Consider the following 24,711-nt stretch of genomic DNA (forward strand, 5'->3'; position numbering starts at 1 on the left):
TGGCATAGTTAAAGAAAGCCTTTGCCACTATTCTTAACTTAGGGTTCGTTAGGGTTAGCAGTATTTCTATTGCATGTGTTTGGGTGGGGGGTTTTCGAGTCTTGGAGCGATGCTGGCTATGGATACTTTTGCTTGGTTGCTTGCAAGTGGTTTGAATGCAATCCACGGTGGGTAAGGGGTAATTAGTAAGGGGGTACTTGGGCCTACTTTTACTTTCAAAGTACGTTTTGTCACCAGTTTTCTGCTAGGCCTCGTTTTTTGAGATTTGATTCGGGGTCTTCTACATTTTTGCGACTGGCTTTAGTAAGGGTCTGGGTGGGAGCACTGCTGGGAAGATCTAATTCTGTTCTAAAACACAGTTTACAGAACACCTAGCTTGAGGGGAAAGATCCGCTACATTAATTTGCCCCTACTTATTTATCCTTCAAAGGGTGACTCAGACAGAGTACGCACTTTCAAAAATATTGTACTGTCTACTAGGAAAATCAAAGTGTGACTTTTTGCACTCCACAGCCTACATACCTTATATTTATTTATCAGTGGTGTTGTAATATTATATCACTTCCTGTTTTTCGTTGAATAATTACAGGCCGGGTTTCAGTCTCTGCAATTGGGAAAAAAGGATGGAGTCAGGCTTCACATTAGCAAGCCACAATTCAGCATCAGGCAGGCAGTGGACAGGGTGTCTTCTCGTCACCAACATTGATGGACGAAGCGTCAGCTGCAATAGAGGAGTGCCGCTAATGAGAGGAATTTTTTTCTGGATGCAACTTACTTACCAAATTCAACAGGACAACTACAACAACATACAGATACAGTATCCTTAGTGTTTTTCTCTGACTGTGACTGCATTTCTTGGATCTCTCTCTGCTTCTAAATTGATCCCTTAACACATCACTTAGTCCACTCCACTATCACATCTGCACCACACATAGTCATTTGTAAGTGCTCCTACGTAATTCGCAAGTCGCAGCACGCCCCAGCCCGTAGAGGACTGGGATGGCCCCAATGATGAAGCATGTCACCAAAGGGCAACCCTGGTGAGTGAGGGGACACCTAGAAAAAAAGCAATTTCTCCTTTTCTATCTACTATACCTTCCAGACCAACCCCATTGAGTGTTGTGAATGGATTTATAGTGACCAGCAAGGCTCTCAGGTATCTGGCTACAGAGACCTTATGTTGAATATAGTTATCAATATTTCCACACACGCCCTGTACTGTCGCATTCTTTCTTCCACAGTTGTCGAAAGTACTACTTACTTTTCACTGACATGCATGCAGTAGTGCATGCACTTTCAAAGATTGATGGATAGGTTTGTACCCAAAGATTTGTTTATGTTCAATTGTTTGTCCATGCTGTGTTTTTTTTACAGGGTGTCTTCTGGTGACCAACATCGATGGACGAAGCGTCGGCTGCAATGGAGGAGTGCCGCTAATAAGAGGATTTTTTTTCTGCAGGCAACTTACTTACCACTTTCAACAGGACAACTACAACAACATACAGATACAGTATCCCTTGCCTTTTTCTCTGACTGTGACTGCATTTCTTGGATCTCTCTCTGCTTCTAAATTGATCCCTTAACACATCACTTAGTCCACTCCACTATCACATCTGCACCACACATAGTCATTTGTAAGTGCTCCTACGTAATTCGCAAGTCGCAGCACGCCCCAGCCCGTAGAGGACTGGGATGGCCCCAATGATGAAGCATGTCACCAAGGGGCAACCCTGGTGAGTGAGGGGACACCTAGAAAAAGAGCAATTTCTCCTTTTCTATCTACTATACCTTCCAGACCAACCCCATTGAGTGTTGTGAATGGATTTATAGTGACCAGCAAGGCTTTCAGGTATCTGGCAACAGAGACCTTATGTTGAATATAGTTATCAATAATTCCACACACGCCCTGTACTGTCGCATTCTTTCTTCCACAGTTGTCGAAAGTACTACTTACTTTTCACTGACATGCATGCAGTAGTGCATGCACTTTCAAAGATTGATGGATAGGTAGGTACCCAAAGATTTGTTTATGTTCACAATTGTTTGTCCATGCTGTGCTATTTTTTCTTGTCTCCCAAAACCTTTCCCAAAAACCCCCGTACCCATCCATTTTTAAAACCCTAACCCTCTTCCCCCGGGCTGTGTGGTTTTTATTGATGTGTGACTAAATTACAGCAATAAATCCACACACTTGCTGGGGAGGATAAGGTGATAGCAACAGGCTGGTGAAGAAATCCGAGGATATATTCTTACTCTGCTTGACAAAGACCCATGGCTAATGTCAAAGAACTTCAACTGAATTAGTAGTTATACTTTACCATTTGTTAGGCTACAATGTGGCACTGTTCTAGTGTACTTCTGTCACCTGCTATATTCTCTATTGTACCGTTGAATTGCTCAGGAGGACAAACCAGATTTAATTTTCTTTTTTTTCATAGGCATGCAACTGCCACTGTGTCACACCACTAGTACCACCGCTATGAGGAAATTTTATCCGACCAAGATTGCCAACCTTATTCGCTGTTTCCCGTGGAGCCAGCCCTGGGTCTAGCCCTACTTTCAAACACAAATTACAGGTAAGATAAGCGTTTGGTGGTTTGGGGGTATAATGGAGTATTAGGAGGAGAGACGAGAGACTGACGGTAGTACTACTAAAGTCCTAGGACTCTTGAATTCACTTCACTTACTCTGTGAGAGGCACTTAGTGTTGAAAACATTTGGGCATTTACACTTAAAGGAAGAAAATGGAACTAAACTTTCAGGAAAACAAAGTCACTGTTAAACCCCCACCCACCAGGCAAGCAGTAAAAAACAGGTATGCTCAGATAAAGTTTGAAAAAGTATATTTATATCCCTAACAAAATAATCTCCCGCAAGACCCTCCCTAACCCCAACGATTGTCCTTCAAAAGTCCCCAAAAACCCAACTCCCAATTCCCACCCCCCAAAAGTCTCTAAAAAAGGGGCAAGGGACACTATGGGTGGATGCTGTCTACTTTTTGGGCCAGGGCATCATGCTCCTGGCGGAGCAAGGCGTGCTCTACGCGGAGCCCCTCCAACACGTTTGAAAAGTGGTGGAGCTCCTGCTGAAGGCGGGACACCATCAGGGTACTGCGGCGCAGGCGTGCCTTCACTGCCTTGCAGGTGCAACGGCTGTGAGAGGAAGCTGTTGTCCTTGCTGCTCGGCGGTGGCGTTTGGCTTTGGCAGCCCGGCTCAGTCTGGGTGGACCACTGTGCTGGGTGGCAGCCCGTGGGGGCACGGAGGCCGATGCAGACGACGTTGTTGTGGTCGACTGCACACTTTCTTCGTCCTCCAGGGCCACCAGCCGCCGATATTCGGCCACAGTGGCATCGATCCTCCGTTGCCGGGCCTCTCTAGCCAGCTCCTTCCTCCTTGTTCGTTTGGAAGGAGCATCTATATGAAGAAAGAAAGACATAGTCTGTAACCAATGCTCTTTAAGATTAACTCAATCATTCAGCAGAAATTTGTGTTGCAGTACAACTAGCAACTTGCAAGCGCATTACATAAATATTGAGGCCAGTATCAATCTAACCTCACACTTCTTCATCCTTGCTCTAACATTAGTGGGAGTTTAAGGAACAAATTCTACGAGCACTATGGACTTCCATTGGAGTCGACTATGAAAGTACACCAGTCTTATTCTTCTTCTTGTCTCTTGTTTAGGAAAATTGGTACGTTATCTTCTGCAAGCCGGCATAATGCCAGCGCAGTAAACTTGCACCCGAGAAAAAGAGACGCACGCCATGATGAGTGACCTAGACTTGCGTTGCGTTACTGTACCCGTCCAGTACATGCAGGTGGTGAAGCTCTTACTTTTCTATTACGGGTGGCACTGAGAATACTCTGTTACAAGGGCTACTGCTTAATTAATTTAACTTTCACCCTACAGTGCAAATGAGTACTATAAATGGAAAATTGAAGAAGATAAATAATCTGATTATCTATCACTTCACATGGGATGTTTTTGCTTATATATGGGATGACTTTAGGTGCTTTGCTTTTTATTGAGTGACCAGTGATACATCCACACATGAATGACTGAGTACTACTAAGCTTATTAAGAGAGGTAGGGAGTGGCCACCGTAATAACCGGATCTATGCTGTGCTTGCAATACAAACTACTGCTACTATTGATGGTAGTATTTGGACAAAATTAAAACTTCATTTCCTTGCCTTTCCTACACTGGAACGGACGTGCGGGTGCAGTGTTACATGCTCTTCAAAGTTACACTTAGTTCATCCACTGACCGTCTACTCTCTCTAGATCATGGGTACTCACAAACTTTCTCTCAGGGGCTAAATTTACAGTGTAGTTTGTGGCCGAGGGCCGCACTGGTGGGGGCGGAGTCAGAGGGGGCGGGGCTAAAGCAAAACGAAAACTTGTGACCATGAGGTTGCACACAGGTCCCTGCAGCAGATGCCTTCATCCACTGAGCCACCAGACCCAGCATTTACATACATCTCTCTCACTCATGCTCTCCCTCCTGCCCTCCCTCTCCATCTCTCTCTCCCTCCTGCCCTCCCTCTCCCTCCCCCTCTGTCATCTCACTGTGTGTGTGTCTGTCTGTGTCAGCCTTCAGCCCGGGCTGAGACAGCTTCCTCAACGCGCACACACAGACAGCCACACCAAAGTACTTAACAGGTCTTTAAAAGACCATTAACATATTATTGAGGCTTTGTTTGTTGTAGCGCCCCTGCATCTCCACCCTGACAATCACTGCTTGCCCGGCCCCACAGAGCAGAGGCTTTGTTCTATTTCACCTCTTTGTGGCCCTGCATCTCCACTCTGCTCTGTGGGGGCCGGGGGAGCAGTGATTGTCTGCAAGGTCTGCACACCGCCAAGGAAGGCTTGCCGGGCCGCCACCGGCCCGCGGGCCGTACTATGAGTACCCCTGCTCTAGATACACATATGCTATCTAAGAGTCAGATAGTAGCATGATCCAGGTATATGGACACATACAGTTTCTGTGTCACCCACCCAGGCTGTTGTCCTTCCACTAATCATTGCTTCATCATTCACCCAGCCATGCATCTCATATTCTTTCCTTCCCAGCCACGTCTTCAATCTCAATAAGTAAGGAATATATAAGAGCTTACCTCTGCCCGCCACCACCACTGTCTGAACTCTCACAGCCGGCACTGGAACCGCCGCATCCTCCCCTGAGGAATTGCCCTCCGCCTCCGTGTCGAGCACCACCACCTCCGCGTTGGCCCCGCCACCAGATGTTCCACCTACAAAGTACATTTAAGAATGTTAGAATAAACCACTCACTAGTATTTGGTCTAGGAATGAAGACATGTGAAAACAATGTAATGCAGCACTTTTTGGCACAACTGATGAAGGCTGGCTTTTTAACACGCACCATTTTTTTCCACACAGACAGAAGATGGACTTCTAACAACAAGATCAAGTTGAAACAAGGTGAGAGCTCGGCTCGACCACAAGAAATGTCTTCAATTAATCGTCAGCACTAACCACTTTTACATTCTCAGTTAAACGTTTCGTTTTTTTATTATGACTTCATTTTAATAAAAGTGTTTACTTTTAATAAAGCTTTTAAACTTAGAGAGACTCTGTGTTTTTTGGTCCAGAGTGACTAGAGGGACTGAGCGAAAGGTTTTGCAATTTTTGCAAGCATGAGTCCGGGCCTCTGACACTTCTTGACTCTGACTCCGTACTCTTCAGCTACGTTGGATAATAATCATCATTGGGGATCCATGATCGATGAATTCGGGAGGTAAATGACTGTGCCACACTATGTAGTCAGTCAGTAAGGACATTGGGGGTTCAAAGTCTGTTATCACAGAGGTATGTGGAAACTCTAACAGCGCCTATTATAATTGATAAGCAATGCACTATTTATTGTCCATAGTTCTGTTTCTGCAGAAGAATTGTCCGCGCCACTGTAGTGGTATGGATTGTCCTCCTATCCAAACCAAAAGGTAGTATCTTATTCTTTCTTGGTGGTCATTCACATTTTATAGTTGGGAATTTTCAAAGCAGATAGAACACTTCAAAAGACATTATGGACAATCCCAGAGGACTGCACTAAGTTGATAGAGCTATTGCTGACTAGAATGGGAGTTTCGCCAACCATGCAATCTTAGTTAGCTACACAGACAGACTAATAAGAATAATCTAGTAATACCACAGGGAGTCATAGTAGAGGCAGGATAAGAATTTAGATACAGTCTACAAGAAGATCAAAGACGATTTTGAAAAAATCAAATGAGGAACGCTAGGAAAAATAGGTACTAGTCTAAAATGAAAACTTACTGGGGCCAGCAAAGGAGCCCTCGCCTGCCCGATCCTGGCCCTGTTCAACAGCATCCGCCGCCTGCTGCTCCTGTGTCCTCCCCTCGCCCCTAGGGGGAGCTGACGTACAACATGAAAGAAAGAACAGAAAACATGGATGATTGTTGCTTGTCAATGTCAACCAAATCAAACATTTCAAAAGAACAATAACAAAATATTTCCGCGAAATTATATTGATTAGGGTTAGTTTTCATTTATTTGCGGACCTGTGACTTCGAAAGTCACGTAACTCACTAAACAAAGTACTGAAAGGTTCACCTAGGACTGGCAGGCAGCAGTCCGCAGGCAAGACGCAAAGTGACAGACAAACTCCATTGTGATTTCAGTCAGATCAGTGACAACACTAACAGTTGCCTGCTACATTACCAGTCATTTAAATAGTCAAACTATCAATCCACCGCCACTATTTTTCTTATTGTCAGGGGTACAAAGGAAGGGGCAGATTTAAGCCCCTTGCGGCTCTTTTGCTCCGTTCTTGCGTGACTTTTGTGAAGCAGCAGCTAAACAAAAAAGGGCGCCATGGTGCGGCGTATAATATTATAACAACGTGACGCATTTGGGAGATGCATCCCGTTATAAAGCCCTGCGCCATCAGGGGGCGTTCCGGCGCAAGGGAGGGCATTCCTGCGCTGGAACACATCCTAAAAGTGGCTGAGGGAAATCTACAAAATGTCAATCAGTCACCTTTAGGACAATGATGCGTCACACAAACCCTGCACCTGCTTGAAGCAGACGTACGGCTTGACCCAGCATTGGGGAGATAGGGTACCCCAGAGCATTGCTGGAGCTGCGCCATCGTTGCGACGCAACTCCAGCAGTAAAGCTTCGGTGACGTTTTGGGCCCATGGTGCGCCGCATTGCAAATACGGCGCACCATGTTTGGTGGTGGTAGCGGGCCGCACAATTAATGGCGCATCCCTGCTACTTTGCAGGGATGCGACGGTAATTGCAATTCTGCCCCTTAGGGGCATACTTACTTACGCGTTCTGGCGCATCTCCAGAGATGTGCCAGATCAAATGTGTCGTGCAAAACTACCCTTGCGACACGGCAGATGCGCCTCATTTACAATGCGGCGCGCCCTGGCGCAAGGGTAGGCACTTGCGTGACGCATCTCGTCACGTAAGAGCGGCGCATCGCTGGAGTCACGTCGCCAATGCAATGCAACTCCAGTAATGCTCAGGACCACCCAATACTTAACATGCTGTGTCAGTCCTTACGCCTGCTTCAAGCAGGCATAAGGAATTGAATTGACGTAGCAGCGTCGCAGAAGTGCCTGCGTTAAATCTTGTAGATTTCACGCAGGCAATTTTGCGAGGCGCACAGCCGCTGGACCGCCCACCCTGCGTACTAGGAACGCACCCATTGTGGTGCAGGCCCATGGCTTTATAACGTGACGCATCTCCCTAGATGCGTCATGCTGTAAATGACTCGCAGGGATGCGCCACGTTTACGCCGCTGTTGCGTCACGCAAGGCAACGTAAACGTGGCGCAAGGGGCTTGTAAATGTAATCTGCCCCCTAGTGTCTAGCATTACGCAGTTCTGTAAAGTACACTCATACATAATAGTTACTCAGGCCAATGAGACCGCAAAATAGAAAACAAATAAGCATAGTAGCAACGCCACTGAGAAGGAGAGCAGTGCACCTGAAATGCACAGAAGATTTTGAAATATAATTTAACTACAATGTAATCGTCATCAGCGGCATTATTGGCTTGCTCCATGTAAAAAACAAATATTTGCAATACAACAACACAGAGCAGGAGAAAACATCATAGTAGTGAGTGATGAAATAGCTACTACTACTCACCAAGCCCGGGGATCTCCAAGCCGAGCTGGTCCAGCAGGTCGCGCTCCCGGTCCAGGAGGTCCGTCCAGCGATGGGTGACCTGGCTGTAGGTGCGCTGGACCCCGTAGAGGTGGGATATGGCCCAGCACACCTTCTCCCACCGCTTCCGGCGCTCCCGGATGTTGTAGCCGCCGGCCGCGATCCTGCCGCCTCCCGCGATGGTCCTGGGCAGGCGGCGCTGGACGAAGTAGACCAGCGCGCCCACTTCCTCCGGGCTGAAGATCTCCCGTCGCATCACCTGCTCCCCCCTCAATCGACCGCATGGTGTCCTGGCACGGGGTCCAGGACTCCTCCTCTCCGCCGCCGCTGCCGCCCTCAAGTGCCTGGGCAGCTTCACGGCGCCTGGCTTCACCATGGTCTGGGCAGGTAAGGTAGGAAGTAGAAAATTAAGAAGGAATAGGATAGGGAAGAAGAAAAGAAAAGAGTTTAAAAAAGTAGTTTAAAAGTAAAGAAAAATAGCAGAAAAGACAAAAATATACAGCTAGGAAAAGAGAGGGATAGATAAGAAGCAAAATCGTTCAAAAAAAACTGAAAACAAGCAAAGGATGGCAAAGATAGCAAGAGGATTAAACACCATGCCCAGACACAGGAAATGAATGAAAAACAAGATGGCCGGCGCCCGTTCACGAGCGCGAAAGTAAGTTCGCACGAGATTTTCCTTGCGATCTCGTGCGAACTTGTACTCGCAATGCGCTTACTGCGCGAGATTATACATAGCGGGCGGAAACGGAAATACGTCACGCAAACAAAATGGCCGCGCCTGTACTCGACCTTGGGGTAAATTCGCGTGTTGCGCTGCAAGCGGCTCGCGAATACTGCAAAAAAACTCGCGAAACAACAAGCCGCAAAAAAATATAAAGCTCATTCGCACGAATTGGCCGCTTCCGCGGTCGGTTTTGCACGACGCCGCGCCCCGCGAATAGCGCGAAAAAACCGAAAAACGATTTTTGCAAAAGCAAAAGCAATGAGCAGGTGCAAAAGGTCAACCTCATGATTTGTAACGATTCCCTGTAGTGCTTCCTGAGGAGGCCCTCCAGAATTCGGATGCCTGCTTGCAACTATTGTGTGACCCTGCTCTGACCTTAACTGTATGCCACAAAGGTCCTGATTTACAGCTAAGGGAGCAGACAAGCAGGTGCCAGGCTGGAACTTCAAATTCAGTGACACATTAATTAGCCCCTAATTCATTATTGTCAGTTGGGGCAGGGCAGGTGTTGTTAATAAACTAACCCCAAATTAATTCATGTCAGTTCAAGCAGGGCAGGTGGGCTTGCTTTTCCCCCCCATCTTCTACAGTGATGATGAACCAGAGGGTGGCATTGATGTAACAGAGGGTGGCATGGGTCAAAGAGAGGGTGGCAGTGGTGAAACAGAGGGTGCTGGGAGGCTGTGATGATGAACCAGACGTAGAAACAACATAGTCGCGACCGTTGCGAGCCGACAAGTAAGTTCGCAATTGCGAACTAGTACCAAATCCTCGCGAACTGGCAGAAACACTTGCGAACACAAAAAAAAAATCCGCAAATTCGCGGGAATTCGCGGATTTTGCGGATTGCGAGTTCGCAAATCCGCTAAATTCGCGAACGCGAGATTCGCAAAATTCGCCCATACTTAGTTGTGAGTTTATAGTGGAATAGGGTGGGAAGTAAATTAATTATATAAAAAAAATATATATTTGAATTTTGGTGTTTTTAGTTCCATAGTGGGTTGTGGGTTTATAGGGGAATAGGGTGGGAACTAATTTAATTATATCACATTTATTAGTTTTCTTACATTTTATTTTTGCATTTTTAGTTCTGTAGTGGGTTGTGGGTTTATAGGGCAATAGGGTGGGAAGTAATTAATTATATTTAATATATTGATACATTTTTATTATTATTTGTTTAATTGAGTTGTTAAAGTGTTAAATGTGTAAATTAATGTATTATAAATTAATTTATAATTGGTTGTTAATTAATTTTAATTAAGTATGTTAACTGTGTAATATATTTTAGGTGTGTGTTGTGTTTATAGGTGTAAATGGTGGGAAGAAATGTATTTTTAATATATGAATTAATAATTGGTTGTTAATTCATTTTAATTCATTAATTTGCAATAATTTTTGGTAATTGTGTAATTAATTATATTTGTGTGTGGTAGTTTTTATAGCTGTAAAGGATGGGAAGAAAATTATTTTTAATTGATGAATTATTAAATAGTTGTTAATTAACTTCAGTTAATTAATTGGTCATTAATTATGGTAATTGTGTAATTAATTTTATGTGTGTGTTGTGGTGTTTATAAGAGTAAAGGATGGGAAGTAATGTGTGTTTAATTAATTAATATATAGTTGTTAATTAACTTTAATTATTTGATATTTAATTTCGGTAAATGTTTATTTTTGGTGCTTTGTTTTTAATTTTAAAGGGGTAAAGGATGGGTATTAAATAAAATGTTGTTATTTAATTATTAGTTGTTAATAGTAATAGTGTTTCATTAAAAAATAATATATTGTTGTAAATGAATCTAGGACCCTAGTGTAATTTTCCCGATTCATGCCCTTATATAGGTATAAATTACCCGATCCTTATATAGGCATAGAAATCATTACCATATTTAGACTGAGTCTATACAGCCCAAATACGGCATGGCTACTTCCACTAAGTTCCAAGAATCAACAACGATTTCTTAGAAAAACCCGCCTTCTGCAGCTAGGGACTTCCCCTTGCCTGAATACTAATTTATCTAGGAAATTATGGAGTTTTCAAAGAACTGAGTCTTTAAATGACGTTATTAAGTCGGCACTTTCAAAGTATAAATATGCCTACATTTGCCCAGACAAACACACAGTGGTTTGGAGCAGATCGACTAACTACTTGCCCGACGCCCTGCAGCAGCAAGTGCCGAAGGAAGCCGACCCTACAGCAGACGCACTGAGAGGCTCTGTCTTTTCTCCTGCCGAGAAATCCAGCTCCAGTGTTTCCAGGCTACCCTTGCGGGTTGCTGGGAAATCGAGTCCTGAGAGAGAGATACAAGACCTCCTTCATTCTAAAACCAAGGTACGGAGCTGATTAGACCCTTAGAGAATTCTTGGATAAATCCTTGGCAGAGAAATACTAAACTTTAGCTACTCCTCACTTACTTCTTCCCTTGTACTAGACTTAGGTTAGGTACACCGGGGTAGGCGTATTTTAGAAGCACCAGTTGAGTACTTTTAGTCATTATTTTATCACTGTATGTATTTTATATGTTTTAGGCACGTTATGGCTTAGAAAACATATCATGCTTTTACAGTACTACTTTATAATACTTTTCGTATTATATGCACTGTACTTTATAGCCAGTATTACGATTGTAGCAGTACATTTCTTATGCTTGAGAAAGAAGACTGTTCAATAAATACTTTTTATTGAAAACTCCTGTCTCTCTATTTTCTCAGCACCTCTGGTGAAACGAAGCATGCATGATTGACTGAGTAAAATAGCTATCTATTGTTTCCGCGACCCTAGAGATTGATTTCTTATTCTTGGGAAGCAAAGTTGTCATGTTTATGCGGTTGTCAGAAACTAATCCCTTCTTGTGAATTCGAGAAAGTTTCTAGTGACATCTGAGCTAGTTGGCACTCACAATTAAGTTTAATATATACGAGAGAGACCTAGTCGACCTCAGTTCTACGTCTAAACTATTGTATATGTTATTCCAATGCGCACAGCCTATTGGGAATTTAGGAACTACACTGCATGGCGCCCAACGTTTGGTAGGCGATAATTTAACGATAGATATTAGAGTAACTCAGATGTGCTTTTCACACAGACCCCTTTTTTCCCGTAAAATACTCCAATAGACGTCTGGAGTGGGTAAAAGGTTAATATCCGCCAAAACTGAGTAGGACGAAAATCCTATGTATTAGTTTTTAATTTGTTCAACGTTATAAGGATATAGTGTTCCAAAATAATGTGCACCTAATCTTTGTTTCCTTGAAACTTGTTCTGCAAACTTTCGGTCGACAAAATGACAGAGAGTGACGACCAGAGGGAGAGAGCTGCAGCAGAAGCTCAGGCAGTGTTAGATGACACAAATCTCCAACAGAGTGACCCTGATGCAATAATCATCCCGGTAAATGTAAGAAAAACCATAACTATAAAACTTATAGAAAATCGAGTATCATCAAGAGGTGGTAAAGTAATCTTTGTTATAGAGGTACATGAATATCTGCAAACAGAGGTATTCTTTTCATTGATTCTGTTTCCTACATCAAATCCGATAACACGAGTTCCACCACTACAAAGTAGAGGAACCTCCAGCGGAATAAGTTCCTTTCGAGGACGTTGAAATTCCATTAACTTACCAAGAGCATCAGCTCTAGTTTAAAGGCACCCTACAACATCAAAATCACATTACCAGGCTTGTTCCACTAGGTAGACCAGGAGCAACATGGCCGGTACTAGCCAGCTATACACCACATCCTGATATTGAACGCATGTCAGGTCCAGAACTATTAGCTCAGATGAAACAGTTAATTAAAATACACAGACAATTGGTTCAATATGTCATGCGGACTTTAACAGTCCAACCAGCTGTAAGGATGCCACAGCACACCCCTCACCAGGGGAATACAAACAAAATCACATCACAGACTATACAATCAGTCATTGATAGATTGCCCACAAAAAGGGAACAATTTCCGTTCTGGTTAGCTCAGAAAATTAATCAAATAGAGGCAGTATTCCCTGATAGTACACCTCATGAGAAACACAGAATTCTGACAATTTGTTTACCAATGGAGATCGCACCACATGTGGAGGACTGTGACACTTGGGGTACAGTCTTTGCTTCAATCTACACAAAAACACATGATGTCTATGGCGGTCAAAACCAGATGTTCTGAGGCAGATTCAAAATGAATACGGTCCAGAACCGGCCTTAAATCTAGGTATGAAATTACTGAAAGATTTCAAACAGGTCTCAGCTATATTAGCTAACATTAGAGGTGAAGCAGCATCCGTGGCAATCAGCCAAAAGTTAAAAGAAACAGATATAACAGACCGACCATATGAGCTTGCTAGAATTATTGAAAAATCTTATGAAGAATTAGGAAGAGATAGTTTGGGTGGGAAACCAGTAAAACCTGAATTAACAGAAAATCCTGTTAAGGTGTTTATTAAAAATAATCTCACTACTCCTAAAAAGAAGTGGGAAAATACTAAAGAGACACTGCCTAAGAGAAGCGTTCTCAGTTCAGAGGAAGATCTCCCCAAAGGGGTGGTAGATCTCCCCAACGGGAGCCCTCTGAAAAAAGGTATAACCTTAGAAATAGGGATACTTTAAGAAAACCTGATAGATATCAAGATACTGATACACGTTCCTCTCGTACCTTTCAGACTTCCTCGCATAAATCCAGGAGGAGAGGACGATCAGAACAGAAAGAGGAACGCGTGAAGTCCAAAGAAGAACAGCACGTTCCAAAAAATAACAAAACTCAAGTCACCAAAAAGAAGGTAGCAAGCATAAAAATCAGACCTGCGGAGGATCTTGAGGACACAACTCAAGAACGGGGAGTGGGCTCAGACAATGCTAGACAGCACAGCAGAAGTCAACATAGTTCGCAAGATCTTGAAGGATCATCTGGAGACAGTAGACTTGAATGAATCCATTCAAGTTGAAACTGCAGACACCGGGGAGGAGCTTCGCGGGCAACCAAGATGGCCGCGTAAGCTCGGAGCTCCGAAGACCCTCCGATCCTCCGCATTAATCCTGTCGTCTATCCTGATCCACGATAATGGAATACTGTAGGTGAACTGCTGCTGGAGCGGGACTCGTTGTCCGATTGAGATTCCGACGTTCCTAGGTGGAGTTACACCGTGTGCAAGTTTGGGGACGGCGATGTGACCAGCGCCCGTGCTTGGGCCGGCGAGTGCGACACAGCCGTACGGAGGTGGCTTGGAACGAGAGTGACTGCTCCGCCTCGAAGCGGAGCTTGCGGAGTTACGGAGTGTGTTGGTACAGAACGGAAGGCGGGGACAGCTGCAACCGCTCGTCACATCGGTGAGCCGGTGAGGCCCCGGGGTGTTCTCAACCGTGGTGGTCGTTCACCTATCATGGCGGGCAGAGGCGAATCCGACAGAGGGAAGCCCCAGTCAAACAGGAAATCAACCTACTCCCAATCCAACAACATGGAACGGTATGCCCACCCTAAGAGCTCGCCTGGTGCCACTGCGAGACCCAAGGACATACATCGGGAGGTGTCGCCGGACGACTCGGCCCCAACCCTCCGGGACGTTATGGGCGCAATCGAGGGTATAAAAGCCGAGATGCATAAACAGCACGAGGTCCTGGCGCACAAGGTCGACACACTGGCCATTGAGGTCAACCTGATCAGAGCCGATTTGGGCAAGACCAACGATCGGGTCAAATCACTTGACATTAAAACCTTGAGCCTGACCACGGACGTCTCGGACCTGCAATCAGAGGTCTGGGACCTGAAGTCAGCAAACGCGCTATTTGCACGTAGGCTTGAGGACTTTGAAGGACGTGCCAGGCGCCAGAATGTCCGTATTGTCGGTGTTCCGGAGGGGGCCGAGGAGTCTGCCACCGACCTCTTTGTTGAGGACTTGATTCAGAATCATCTGGCCCCTGGGGGCCTTAGCAAGTTCTTTTCGGTTGAGCGTGCCCACAGACTGCCCGGAGGCCGCCCGAAGTTGGGGGCCCTTCCCATCATTGCCCGTGTGTTCAACTTTAGGGACCGGGACGCTATCCTGCAGGCATCAAGGAGAGATGGGCCGCTGAAATACCAAAACGCAGATATCAATTTCTACCCGGACTACACCCAATCGGTTCAGCGGCGGAGGCAAAGCTTCACGGGCGTGAAACGGCGACTGCGGGAGCTGGGGATGAAGTACTCCATGTTGTTTCCCGCGAAACTGCGTATTGAGCACGACGGCCGTGCCTTGTTCTTTGACTTGCCTGAGGTCGCGGGGGACTGGCTGGACACTTTGCCTCAACGGCGCGAGGAACACGAGGAACAGTCGGAAGGAGCAACGGGTGGCCCTGAGCAACATGAGTAAAATGATCCTTCGGACCTTTTTCGGACAATGGGACTGCCCATGGCAGTCGGTATCACAGTACTGTACTTTTGGTTACTATCCTTACTTCTTGAACGGGGGATGGGGGTATAGGGTAACCTCCTTTCTCCTCTAGGGGCTTTTCGTAGTGTAGTTTTCTAGGGGCGACAGGCACACTGCTAGTTGGGGGGGCTCTTTAGTCTGATGCAGGGGTGCAGGGTGGGGGGTGGTTAGGTTTTTTGTTGTTCACTTGTTCTCTTTTTTCACTTTTCTACTTCAAGGCAAGGTAAATGTTGTGCTGCATATGGTTTCGTAGCGACGCCACCCGCTAGGGCTGGCATGGGCCTGCACTTTGACGATGGGGGGTAAGAAATTGAATGTACTGTGTTGGAATGTTAATGGGCTGGGGGATCGTATTAAGAGAGGTGTAGTACTACAAATGTTCAAGAGATGTATGCCTGATATTATTTTGTTGCAGGAAACTCATTTGGTAGGAAACACGTGCCATGCGCTTAATAGAAAGGGTTTCAAGATGGTGGCACACTCGGGGTTCTCTTCGGGGTCCCGGGGGGCAGGGATCATGGTGCTCGTGTCTCTCCCATTCGAGATAGAATCCAGCGTGACTGATGAGAGGGGGCGCTACGTCGCCATCACGGGTAGATGGGAGGGGCATACCCTAGTTTTGGTTTCTGTCTACGTCCCTCCTGGTTTGCAAACAACCACGTTTCAGGATCTTGGGGGCGCCATTTTGGGTGTACCTGAGGGCCTGATTATTGTGGGTGGGGATTTCAATGCGGTTGGTTCGGGGACCTTAGACATGCATCCATCCAGAGATCTTCGAGGTGCGCAGTCCTGGCTTCCCGACTTCCTGGACACTATGGGGCTTATTGACTGCTGCAGGCTCTTGCATCCTACCCAGCGTCAATACTCGTTCCACTCAGGGGCTCACGGTAGCCTCTCCAGAATTGATTACGTTCTGGCTCTAGCGGCCCACGCATCGGCGGTCTCTGAGGCCCGACTGATGGCCAGGGGCATCTCGGACCATTCTCCGGTCTGGGTGTCCTTTGACTTTGACATCGTGGTAGCCGAGAGGGTGGCGCCGGTTAACCTGTGGTACTTCCGTAACCCTAAGACGCGTGGACTCCTGGCCAAAGCCATTGAGCTCTATTTCTCCGAAAACACGGGCTCGGTCACATCAGCTGTCTCCCTATGGGAGGCCTTTAAGACTGTCTTGAGAGGAGAGGCCTTCTCCTTAATAGCCGAGGTGCGGAGACGTAGGGACGCGGACGTGGTGCGGATTGAATCAGAGATCGCGGACCTCGACTCCCAATTGGAGACCGATCCGACACCGGACCTACTCCATGTTCTCTCGCTTAAGCAGTCAGAGTACCGGGCCACTGTTACTGACGCGGCTAAGATCATGGGCAGAGAACAGCAGGGGAGGATCTATGATGTCGGGGACAAGGCGGGAAAGCTTATTGCATGGCTTGACAAGAAGGAGAGGGCCAGCCGAGTGGTCCCTGAGGTGCTGGGGGAGGACGGCATGGCTGTTACCGACCCCAGCGCTATAGTCATGGTCTTCGCCGAGTACTTCGAGTCAGTTTACACTTCGGTCTCTGAGATGTCTGAGGTGGACTCCGATGCCCTACTGCGAGAGGTGGACCTTCCGTGCCTGTCGGACACTGAACGTGACGACATGGATAGAGATATAACTGCTGACGAGGTCGCTCTCGCGATACGCTCCCTGAGATCCGGCAAGGCGCCCGGCCCCAACGGCATCCCGGTGGAGCTCTATAAGATAAAGCCCGATGCCATCGCCCCGCCCTTACGGGACATGTTCCTGGAGACGCGGGAGGTGGGTACGCTTCCCCCGGACCAGAGATTGGCCACCATCATGGTCATTCATAAGGAAGGGAAGCCCAGAGACCTGTGTCGATCGTATCGCCCCATTTCTCTGCTGAATGCTGAGCCTAAGATCTTGGCTAAATTGCTGGCCAACCGACTGGTTGGCACGATTAGCGACTTGGTTCATCCGGATCAATCTGGCTTTATTCCACACCGCAACACCGCCCTTAATCTTAGGAGACTCCGCGGGGCCCTCGCGAGGGTCCGTACGCTCCGGGAGCCGGCCGTTTTGGCGTCTTTGGATGCCACAATGGCCTTCGACTCCCTTGAGTGGAACTACCTGTGGGCGGTGTTGGCGAAGTTTGGATTTGGTCCGGAATTCATAGGATGGGTCAAGCTTCTGTATGCCAGTCCACTTGCTAACGTTACGGTCAATGGCCGCGTATCTGCGTCATTCGCTCTCCACAGGGGCACCAGGCAGGGTTGCCCCCTGTCGCCCTTGTTGTTTGCGTTGGCACTTGAGCCTCTGGCTGCGTGGCTGCGATTTCATCCGGACATTAACGGGATAAAGTGGTCTCCCGGATTCGAGGACCGTGTGTCTTTATACGCGGACGACATCTTGCTTTATCTCACCTCTCCTTGCAAGTCCCTTATCGTGGTGTGCGACGTGCTGCATACCTTCGGTATTCAGGCCTGGTCATCAATTGGTCGAAGTCACATTTATATGTTCTGAGAGATGAGGTTCCGCGGCTCCCGAGGGATTGCAACATTCAGGTCGCGAGGCAGGGGTTTAAATACTTGGGTATCTACATTTCAGTCGATGCCAAGACACGTTATGCGAACAACTTGCTTCCCCCTCTTGCGTGCCTTCGACGGGATGTAGAGGGGTGGCGGAAGCTGCTGCTTTCCCTGCCCGGACGTGCGGCATTGTTCAAAATGATGTCCCTGCCCAGATTCTTGTATGCGCTTCAGAATACCCAGGAGCCGGTCCCATCGCGATATTTCAGAGAGGTCGAGGGCTTACAGCGGGCCCTTCTCAGGGATGGCAGGCCGCGCATTGCTGTCACTAAACGTACGCTTCCGTGGTACGACGGAGGTATTGCGTTGCCTGACATCCGGAGGTATTATTGGGCTTCCCAGCTAGCCGCCCTCAATCATGGCTTCTATGGTCCAGCTGTAAGTCCGGGTTACGCCATGGATCGGTGGCTCCTGGACGACGGGAAATATTACAGGGCTTTGTACTCGAGATCTCTGGATGGCAGACTGACAGGTCCGACTAGGACAGCGGTTCACATATGGAGGGCGGTCACAAAAGCGCAGGGATGGAAAGGAAGACTCACGATGGCCACTCTACTTTACGACTCAGAATTATTGGGCAAATTGTGGCATACCAAGGGATTTGATCGATGGGACCTGATTGGTATTTCTAAAGTTGAAGACATGATGGTCAAGGGTGAAATAAAATCCATCGCTGCTCTACAGACGGAGTTTCAGCTGGGAGCGACAGAATTTTTTAGGTATGCCCAACTGCAGCACGCCCTTTTGGCAGTGATGCCGGAGGGTGAGAAGGTCCCCGAATCGTCCCCGTTGGAAGACAGGGTACTGGACGGTCATATGCGGGACAGTGCCATCTCGTTGATTTACAAAAAACTAATCAATGTCCGCACTGACCTTCTTCTTGGTGTGAGAGAGCAATGTTTTTGTGATGGTGTTGAGTTGGATGACGAAGATTGGCAGTATGCGGTATCATCCCCCAAGGAGGTAGCGATCCCGGCCAGACTGCGCTTGGTCCAGCTGAAAATCCTACATAGGGTTTATGTAACCGGTCCCCGACTGATACATATGGGCCATTCAGTCGATGGCCTCTGTAGGCGTGGTTGTGGTGCATTGGCTACCTTCATGCACATCATTTGGGAGTGTCATGCGGTCGCTTCCTACTGGAGGCGTATCCACATGGTGATGAGTGAGGTGACTGGAGTGGACCTGCTGGCCGAGGCCCGGCGCTGCCTGCTGATTGTATGGGGCCCCAAGGGCTACAACAGTGCGCAAACCCAATGGATCACCTTGGGTAATATGGTGGCAAAGCGTGACATTGCCCAGAAGTGGGGTGCGGCGTCGCCTCCCTCGGTGACATTTTGGAAGACGAACATGGATTGGTTTATGTTTCATGAGAAAACAGTATATGTGGCACGGGGTAAACCCAAGAAGTGGCATAAGATCTGGGGGGCCTGGAATGAATATAGGGGTGATATCTGTTTCCCGCCTGACACTGCCCCCTTGGATGAACGATTACCTCCGTAGCCTATGGCTCCAACCCAAGTGTTACTAATAGACACATCCTGCATTCTTTCCCTCCCATGATCATCCATTTGGCGCTGTTCATATGTGTATTTTTTCAGGATTATTGGCCTAGCCTTCCCCTGGCCTGGGTATTGTCGCATACATGTCCTTCTGCCTTGCGTTCTAGCACTAGTTTGGTGCTCTTTTTATTGTGTTCTATTTCGTTTTTCTTAATTTTTATAACATTAAAAATAAACCTCGTACGATTTTACACCATGTGTTGTGTGCACCAGCCGTTCTAATGATATTATGCTGCCTAGCCTCCGGGATGTATGGCTAAATAGCTGTGTACTTTGATTTAAAAATAAAGGTTTTCCAAAAAAAAAAAAAAAAGAAGAAACTGCAGACACCAGGGTTAGTGTACCCCACAAGTTGCATGAAGTAACACTCCGGATAGAGGGGGACATAACTAGAAAAATAAGAGCACTCTTTTGGGAGAAGCTCTCTAAGGGCTATGACATTCTTCTAGGTGAACAAGACTGGCCACCTGAGTTTGTCAGGGAGTGCCCACATGGCGAAGAGATAATTATGCCAGCCTTCTCAAATCACATTCCGATTCACAAAAAATACACCTATGCGAGAAAATGGGCTGTAGCCCAGGCTCCAGCATTATATAAAAATCATGTAGGATGGGATGAGGACTCTCCTCACCATAAAATCCAGTTAAATAATCAGCCTACTGCAAAAAGGCAGTATCCAGTTAAGCAAGAAGCTAAAAAACAGGTCAGGGAGATCTTAGATTACTTGAATACCAAGGGTTGAATGAAACATGCACCTCGTCAATGAACAATCCTTTGTATTCTGTCTCCAAACCAGACAATTCATATTGTCTAGTATTAGATTACAGACATTTAAACTCTTGTTGCAATACCTTTGCAGTACAAAATGCACACAGTGCAGCACTGATGAATAACATTGTGCGCAAAAAGTATAAAACCACATTAGATATTTCAAATGGGTTTTTCTGTCAAAACATTGCACCTGAAAGCAGACATTTGACCGTTTTCTCAATTATGGGGACACAGCAACAATTTTTCCGTCTCCCCCAGGGATTCAAGAATAGTCCAGGGTTATTTTCAGCCAGGGTAACAGAGTTACTACAAATGTATAATGATGAGGCATTATCTTATGTCGATGACATCTATCTTACAGACAATGATTTGGACGTGCACTTGAAAAGAGTAAACACCATAATACTTGGGTTCGCATCTGATGGGTATAAATTCAATTTTAAGAAATCACGAATTGCCCACCTCAATGTCCTATTCTTAGGCTACGGGTTATCAAGTGAAGGCAAACCCTGGCAGCCAACTTCCTAGAGAAATGTGCGCTGCTCCAACCTCCAAAAACGCTGAAAAACTTGCAGTCAATTCTAGGTTTCCTGAATTTTGGAAGAATTTATGTTCTAAATCACGCAGAAAGGGTTAAACCTCTCTACGAACTAATCAAACCTGATTTCAAACCAACACATTGGACTCAAAACCACACAGAAATTTTGCGTTCAGTACAAACAGACCTGTTAACAAAAACACAGTTAGAAACACGCGACAACGTGTGCAATCTTGTGATCCGAATCATCCCAGGGAGATGCAGATTCACATACCTAACCTTTAATGCAGGCGAAAAGGTACCAATGGCATACAAATCACACTTGTACACACAAGCTGAAATAAAAATTCACTTCTACAGAAAAAATTCTGACAGCGGTTCAAACTGCAGTAGCAAAGGAGAGAGCCCTAGCACAGGGTAAACGCATAATGATCGTTACACCTGTACCTGCTTTAGAAGCAGTGACAAAAGCGAGCATTCCAAATTCAAAAGATTTACATCCGAGATGGATACAATGGGTTAACTCTGTTGCTGCAACAGACGTTGAATACGTCTTTGACCCCTATTTGAAGACACAAGAATTTTTACAATACGAACACGAATGTCCTCTACTGACCGAGATTCTACCTCTAGAACATTACGGATGTATAATCTAAACAGATGGATCAGCACAGCCCGCAATTAGGGGTAAACAAGCCTATAGTGCTGCGTGCGCGATTGTTAAAGGTCGCTGGCGCAAAGTCAAATTTAGACCTATGGTCACTAAAACTCAATCACTCGGAGACTGTACAGCTCAACGAGCTGAACTACAGACTTTCAAGATGGCGCTTGAAAATACCGATCGCGAATTCTCCACACTAATAGTGTGCGATTCGTATTTCTACGTTGAATCTTACAACCAACACTTGCAGAGCTGGGTTAAAAACGGGTTCAAAAATTCAAAAGGTGGCACAATCAAGCATAAAATGCTTTGGGAACAAATAGTTCTTTTACAGAAAGAACTATAAAAGACTCACGTGATTCACACACTGAGTCATCAGCGTGATGGCGTTCACGTTGCAGGGAATTCATTGGCTGATGAAGCCGCGAAGGCAGCTGTGCAAACGGCTTCCGTAGCTACAATCGCTCGCTCGAAAAGTATAATAGATGGTGAAACAATGCTAACAGTAAAAGCCTCAATAGAAGGCAATCATGCAGCGTTACCTCTAAACTATCCACTCACGTATACATACATAATTGATGCAAACTCTGTTCCTTTTGCTCGAATCCCTGGAGTGGGGGACAGAGTAATTCCAAACAGGAAGCGGAGAGAATACTTGGTTCAAGAAGCACATATGGGAGAGGGTCTGACACATCAAGGGATCTTGAAATCTCTAATAGAATTTGAAGAGATGTACTGGTGGCCAGGAATGAGCGTCCAAGTTTACGAATTTGGAATAAACTGTGATACCTGTTACAGATATCACAGCTTTGAGGACTACCAGATACCTGACTACAGTATAGCCAGCCCAGTTCAGATACCATTGCTAGACAGCATTAGGCTACCTACACGCAGACGTCACCATGGACAGATGCGGTCCCACAACTACCAAGACTAGATTTATTTGGGTGTGGCCCCAGCGCTCGGCTGATGCCAGAACTGTTATAAGTGATTTACGAGTCTTTATCGGCACATACGCAATCTGCACGCTACATTCTGACCAGGGTCCTGCGTTTAGCTCTCGATCTTACAAAGAGGCCATGGCAAGCTTGGGCGTTGCATTGCGGTATTCTAGTCCCTTCCATCCTGAGGGTAATGCGGTAGTGGAAAGAAAAAACCGTGACATAAAGCAATCCATAACAGCTAAGGTATTAGGTTTGGGTGATGGGTGGGTCAAACATCTAATAAGTGTCCAACGTAGTCTTAACAATCTGCCAAGAAATTCTCTGTGTGGAATCACTCCATACGAATTACTATTTGGTACTAGAATGATAATCGAAGACCTCGATTGTCAAATTTCAGTGGTGGAACAAAAACCCTTTGATGTCAAAGATTGTTTGGCTGTTTTACAGGACTTAAATGAAACAAGAAGAAGTCTGAGTAACACAACACAGAAGCCAACGACCACTGAAGAAAAACCACCTGTCCCAGCAAGGCCTGTCTGGATTCCAAAGATTGGGGATCTAGTCCGGGAAAAGATCATGGTAAAGAAGGAATTTGGGCCTTCTTACAGAAAAGCAGTACCTGTCTTAGCAATCCAAGGAACAAGATCAGTAGTACTACCACCCCTTGCTGGAAAAAGGGAGAACAGAGTTGTGTCCATCGACCTGGTCAAACCACAACATGTGGCCAATAATAAGTAGTAGGCCCAGTGGACTCCCAAGATGTAGCAGACGACCAAATCTCGCTACTATCCAAGAGGTTCAAACTGAAAGACTTATCACCTTTGATAAACCTGCAGTAAGAAAAGAAGGACTATGTAACAAAGCCATGGAATTTGTGCCTCTTGAGACCCAAATAACAGTTCGTCAAGAAACACCTGTCTACAATGATGTAGCCTCTGACTATACCGATATGACAAAGGAAGAAGCAACTCCAAAGATTAATAACAATCCTGATGCAATTCCAACAATTGACAGAACTGCCTCTGGCTATTTTATCAACTTTGATACATTTTCTGAGGATCCCAGTAAACCTGAAGAAACGCCAGCAAATAAAACTTTCAAAGAAAAAATAACAGAACTCTTTCATCAACTTGAAAAAACATATCTGGTTTCACCATGGATTGAATTTTGGATTGTGTTAGGTGTACTCTTCCTCCTGCTCTGGCTCATTCTGGTTTTAAGCTTGGGAAAAATGATAGATGGAAAATACAGTTCAATGGACACAGCAAGTCAGAAAATCAACTTGGTCCTGAAACCCCACAAATTATCTTATCGTGAACGAAGAGACCTCTCATCAGTGAACATCACAGCCGTTCCTATACCTGGTGGTATAGCATGGGACAGAACTGATTATGACATCTATGGCCCGGTGGAGCTGCTGAAGATTCCACACCAGTTCAAGGTTTCTTTGAGTGACTTTGTATCACCCAGCACATTTTCTGATGATTGGGACTTTGAGACTATTAATAATATGATGTCAGATTTAGAAATGTCTGCAAAATTTACAGAACATGAATACTTACAAGGTTCCTCAGATTATGAACAAATGTATTGTTTTAATCACTATGGTCACCATTTTTTGCATAAATCTGCAAGCCCTAGGAATGTTTTTACTTATAATCAATGGGAACATTGTCCAACGCCGCCAAAAGGTAGCTCAAAAACATTTTATGAAAAGTTTCCATACTTCTCAGAGTTCAATGTTACAAATCCAGAAACGTTTTATTTAAAAAATGTGAATAAGACAGGAATGAAAACAATATTGACCAATACTAAACAAATTTATTCTGCAAACTTTTATGCTCAGCTGTCTAAATTAGGTTTTGACTTTTGGAAAGACAACATTGAGACAAAAACTGTCTGGGGCACAAAAGATTGGCAGGTGCAAGGTTCAGAAGCCCTGTTCAGAGCCTGCATTATACCAGAACAAATAATGTTTTTTAAATGACACTGTTCACCAAACTTCTTGTCTTGGCCTGGCTGAGATAAAAGATTTAAATAAACCGTCTACACCTAAACCCACATCTGACAGTAATAATACTACAAGAGAGGGGACAGACGTACCATATGTTTTGAAACAAAACAGAACTAATCCTGATTGGAAAAATGGTTAATCTGGCCCACAGACACTAATAACTGTCATGATAGATTCCGTAACAAAACACAGGGGTTCAAAATGAACAGGCCAGATGAAAGATATTCCCAGAGATAACATCCAGGCATAGTAACAACATACAGTGTAGGAAGACTATGCCTTGAGTGGCTACAGACATCCACACTTCGGAAATCAAACAACACTTATCTTTACTGAAAGAAGGCAATGATTTG

General features: G+C 45.6%; 1 protein-coding gene across 1 annotated transcript in view; it reads left to right on the forward strand.

The window, feature by feature from the left end:
* The window catches only part of LOC147700347 (NACHT, LRR and PYD domains-containing protein 3-like), a 484,040-nt gene that overhangs the window by 209,670 nt on the left and 249,659 nt on the right, over nucleotides 1-24,711 (forward strand). The gene's annotated exons all lie outside the window — the stretch shown is intronic.

This window comes from Lissotriton vulgaris, chromosome 8, assembly GCF_964263255.1.
Source record: "Lissotriton vulgaris chromosome 8, aLisVul1.2, whole genome shotgun sequence".
NCBI classification, from domain to species: Eukaryota; Metazoa; Chordata; class Amphibia; order Caudata; family Salamandridae; genus Lissotriton; species Lissotriton vulgaris.